Raw genomic sequence first — 5473 nt, 5'->3', positions numbered from 1 at the left:
TGAAGCAAGACATCATTTGTGTTAGTTCGTAGAAAGTGAGTAAGACGGACCCAAATGTGTTTACACGTGAGTGGATAAAATTTTGAACAATTGCTGTTGCAGCATCGGGTATGTCAAATGATTTTATTATTTAAAAACACAAATTAATTTGATTAATAATTAATAAAGGCAAAAGCATTTGAATTTGCCGATATAAAATAGGTGCGATAAAATTCTATTTACATATTTCTTTCCTTGCGAAAGTTTTTGTCCGTTTTTATCACGCCGCCATACCGGTCGCATTGTGCGAGGTCAGGTTTTACAGTGGACCAGTTTCCAGTGCCGTGCAGAAGTGTATTTTTAAATCAATTTCGAACTGACCTTTTTGATTTTTTCTTTACAAAATTGTATTTGCAAGGGTCCCCTGTACATCCAGAATTTTTTTTTGGATAAGTTCTGATTCACCCTGTATAGCAGTCTTTCGCTTTTATGCATTAAATTATGCATTTTTAGATGTCAGTTGAGATATTTTTACATCAACAAAATTTGAGAAATTATTTCATAAAGAAAATGTCAAATAATACTCTTCTTGTTGAATTCTTAGTATTTTAAAATAAATTATTATTGTATACCAAATAAATACCTACATTAAAAAAAAATTCTATTGATAAGGCAGCGATAGCAATCTAATTACTGTCATGCTATCGGAAAATTATTAGCGAATTACTATATCTAAATATTGTTAAAATAATTTATTACCAGGTTTGTTCCTACATTTCTCAAATTCAGTAGTAAACGTTCCTTCGCATTTGAAACAGAAAATTGTTTCAGTTTAATACAAAATCTACACAGTTTTCAAAAAATGTTTATATATTAATATTTTTGAAAACCGTAACACATTCATGTCATTTTGGTTTAATAATAATCATCCGTTTTTGTTGGAAAATAATTTCGTGTTTATGTTACTTTATAGGTAGGTACTAAGCTAATTTAAATTAATTTAATTAATTTTTTTTTAATTTTTCATTAAATAAACCTATATACGTATTTACTCTTCGATATCAAATATTTAGAGCTAAAGAAAATAAAGAACGACAAAAAATCATCCCTTCTCTGCACATTAAATTAAATAAAGAAGATGGTAGCCTCAAATATCTAAAAACAATATATTTTCACAATTAAGTGACATAAAACTAACTTTATTGAACATCAAATAGAACAGTGTATTAACTATTTAATTGTAAGTATAATATTATAAATAAATACTGAGGTAAATAAATAATATGACTTCTTGTAAATTATATAAGTCTCTGGGTATATCTTCATTTAAAGTTACTGAAGACTAGGAGATACATCAATAATAACAATATTGAACTTCGATTAACCTTTATTTATTGTTTTACTTACACTACATTTTTTTTTCAGTTTAATGTTCCCTAGAAGGGGTCATTGCTCTCGAAAGGGTTTTTTTCATACAGAATAATCTTCATATAAATGAAAAGCTCAGTAAACATTTTTCCATAAAATACATGAAGAATGTTTCTCCTTACATTTAATTATTTTAAATTGGAAGTCAGTTTTATGGAAGAAAATGTATCTCATTTGTTTTAGATAAGTACACATTGTTTATTTAATTAGCCCTCATAGTTAAAGAAGCCTTACAATTAAATTAATACGGTTTTCGAGAGAACGTATTTGGTAGCTCATTTTTGAACTTAAAACATTGAAGGACAAATACGTCACTAAAAAAAACGGTGTGTAAAATTAAATATACACTTTGTTCTTTAAATAAGTAAGGAGGTATTATCCTTTCAGATTTGCAAAACCGTTACGATGTTTAAGAGATTTTGATTTTTAACATACATATATATACCCCTCAAACTACCATCATCTTCGCCAACTGCTATTGGGAATACAATCGATTGTATGTTTTTCATAAGGCAGGTAATTCATTCATGCACAAATTTTAATAATTTTATGGTCAATCGATTTAAAGATAATTAAGAAAACCCCTCCTTTTTACACGTTACATATCGGAAAATTCGGAAATGCATGTGAATGGGAAAAACTTTATATGAACTGCCCCCCATTATTTTTCTAATTAAGATTAAAAAATTTTGTAAAATAGGAAGGAAAAAAATTATGTCGAAAATACGGTGGCTGAGCTTAATTTTCAGTTAATTACATTTGAATTATTCAGATCACAACCCAATATAAAATTGTTGGATATTTTGATTTTTCGAAAAAAGTTTTGAGATTTAAAGAAATTTCCTACTGGTCAATTAAAATAAGCAATAATAATTACAAACTATAAAAAATATGGGTACAGGTTGTTCCATTGAAAATACATCAAATATATATTTTTAACTGGAACACTGTATTATCTGTGTTATTATTAAAATTAGATTTGTACATATCTGTGACATTTTCTTCAGTTTATATTCTTGGTATTTTGAGAGGCAATTTGATTTGCAAATTGTAATAATATCCGACTGATGGTGACAAACCAATCGAAATCATAAACATCCTAACTTTTATTTATATTAAGCAACTTCCACATTGAAAATGAAAAACATCCCATTTTTCGTCATGTATTTCGATTATTATTAAAAACTGATGGTCACAGTCATGACCACATTCGTCCCTTTGTAGATAATTATGTCAAACTGTACGGAAAGCCCAGAACAACCATATTTTTAACTAGGCTCTGGTCACAAATTAGTCTGTAACTTTGTGTCAATGATTCATCGTGAATAATTTTTGTGTGGGAGCAAAAAGACACATTTCTTGAGTCTGTCAAAAAGCGAAATTTTATAAACATTTTTTGAACCAAGCTTAATAAATACTGAGATTATTCAAATTAAATCGTGAATAAAACTGTTACAAGTTTGTTTTAGCTTCTGCCGGGTAACACAGCATATAAAATTTAGTTATACTGTAACATTATACACAAAATTAAAAATTACATTAAGATTATAAACAAATCCAGTTCACTTGTATAATATATTTACTAATACATACAATATTAAAAATTTAACTTGTAAAAATAGTAATAAGCAGAAACCGCCACTGAGACTTACCTACCAACAACCTGGGGTGCAAGCAGTCCAAAACCATGCATTCCCTTTTAGCCTTTAGCTCAAACGTTTATTTTGGTTTATGCCAGGCCACCCAATTCACAGAAGTAACTCAAGTCTGTTCAGTATCACACGAGTCTCTTACTTTCGTTAAACACTTCCAACTCTAAGACATGTGTTGTACACTTGTGACATTCGTTCTATTTTGGTGTTAGATCTTGAAGTCAGGGTACCCCATGGATTTTCTTATCTCTTCGCGACTTATCTAATTGAGAAATTTGAATGTATTAGAAAATAAATCCTCGATTTTTGGGACACTGACCCGTGACTTTTCGAAACCGTTATCGTTGGTGTGCTATTACAAATTTATAACAGAGCCAAATAAAATTTGTTATTACTTATCGTATTCGAAATATATCATGAATGCTTTACTTCCCTTCTGGCGTAGGTGGCTTGATAAAGCAGCATCCGGATTGTTGTCTAAACTAAAATTTATGCTCTCCTTATTTTTTCCTCGTTCTACAATAACATGGCTAAAACCGCTACATTCCTTACAGGACGGTATTTGGCAATAAAATTTGATTCAATATTATTCAATTTTAATTTTCTTAAATAATGTACTTCAATTTTTTTTTGTAGTCGTGCATTTTTCAAAAATTAAAATATTTTTAAAACCTTGTTATACAGTATATAATTTAGATTTTCAGTTAAATTAGGGAACAAAATGAACGAAATTAAACATACTAAAATAAATTAGATTTCGATATACTTTTGAGGTCTATAAAATATTTAACAAATACAAATCTAGATTAGGTAATGCTATTAGCTAGCAGCTATAAATTTCTGTTAAGGTTCCCCTCTAACATAAACACACTCAGGTAATAAAATAAGTATAAAAAATAAAAAATTGTCTAATAAGTCTGCACGATTTATTTGAATATGCCGATGATAAATGAGATAATTCAGGGGTGGAGATCTATTTTTTGAGAAGTGTCTATACGTCACTGACATTTTCTCTAAAATAGTAGCATTCTCTGAAAGAGCAGGGTAAATTAATTAATTATATATTTTTTATCTCTATTAAATGTGAGTTTAAGACACTTGATGACCTATGAATTTGTTCCATATAGAGTGCAAAAAAATGGTAACTGAAATCAAGAGGTTTAACATTTTTATTTTATAAAAATGTGTTCTACACTTAAAAATCAATTACGTGCCTTCTCAAATATCCCTTGTTGGAGTCTAATTGTGTTGCAGCATATTCGCTGTTGTAGAACTTGCAAGTACTTAATTGGTTCTGCACACACCAAATTTTAAGATAACTGCAAATTAATAAATCAGCATATTCTGGTCTGGCGATCTATCCGCCACCAGCACCATGTGCATGTGCATGAACCACAAACCACATCTGCCATTCACTGGCATGTCTTCAAGAAATGACGGTAAACCTTTCTTAAAAATGTAGAAATACAGGACCGTTTAAATGAATAGACAATACAACAGGCCCTATTTCTCTCAAAAACTCATCTACGTATCATCACAATCTGGTGGATTAGTGCTGGAACATGTTAGATGTGGTAGGGATATAACAGATATCCTTAAAGGTTCTACAAACCAGAATATAAGGCTATTAACTTCATAAGCTGTAAACCGCTTGACACTAGTTCCAAGGTTATTTCTCACTACCGCCAAAATTTGTTCTACCAGATGTAGAAACTGACCTAGTTCTTCGAGAGTTGATAAAGTTTTTACTAAATTTCCCACTGTCCCGGAGCCGGTGATGAAGTCTGGTGCATATTCGAGCAGAAGAATCTGAACGTTTAGGATAAATCTCAGCTTACAGACGAGCTTCGAGTCCATTACCATTGGCACGTCCATACATAAAATGCAAGTGTATTGCATGGTTATTTATATATCATTAAATAACTTTACAACACAATTAGCAAGTAAGTAATAAAGATAAAAGTGCACCTAACCTAACACTAACAATGAATTTATTTGAATTGAAAATAACATGCTTTTCATAAGAATACACGTTGAAGAATTAAAGTAATGCAAAATTTAAAAGATAATATTACTTTTCCGGATATATGTATATAAATAAACCATATATTAAGATAGAAAAGTCAAATTTTGTTTTACACTACAAGAAAAATATTTATGACGACATATATAATACACACCGTTAAGAAAGGTTTAAAATCAAATTTTCTCGAAAACGATACGAAAAGAGACAAAAGTAACATAAGAGTACCCCCCAATAAAAGATGACGACGCCCTTGAATCTCCACCACTGAATTATTTCATTTATCAACAGTCATATCCATATCCTGTAAGCTAATTAGGTACGATCTTGTTCCAAATTTTTATCTTATTTTTGTATGCTTTTAAAATTTTGGACACTTTTGTAACACAAC

At 29.7% G+C, this 5473-nt stretch overlaps 1 protein-coding gene across 1 annotated transcript in view; it reads right to left on the bottom strand.

Moving 5' to 3' along the window:
- The window catches only part of LOC108910087 (laminin subunit beta-1), a 91411-nt gene extending 87983 nt beyond the window's left edge, over window positions 1–3428 (bottom strand). The window contains exon 1 of the mRNA XM_023455161.1: window positions 3060–3428. The gene's annotated coding sequence lies outside the window, so the exon portion shown is untranslated. The remainder of the gene's footprint in view (window positions 1–3059) is intronic.
- Window positions 3429–5473: the final 2045 nt, after the last annotated feature.

Source organism: Anoplophora glabripennis, unplaced genomic scaffold (assembly GCF_000390285.2).
Source record: "Anoplophora glabripennis isolate ALB-LARVAE unplaced genomic scaffold, Agla_2.0 scaffold418, whole genome shotgun sequence".
NCBI lineage: Eukaryota > Metazoa > Arthropoda > Insecta > Coleoptera > Cerambycidae > Anoplophora > Anoplophora glabripennis.
Note: the sequence above shows the minus strand (reverse complement) of the source record. Positions and strands in the feature narration are given on the sequence as shown.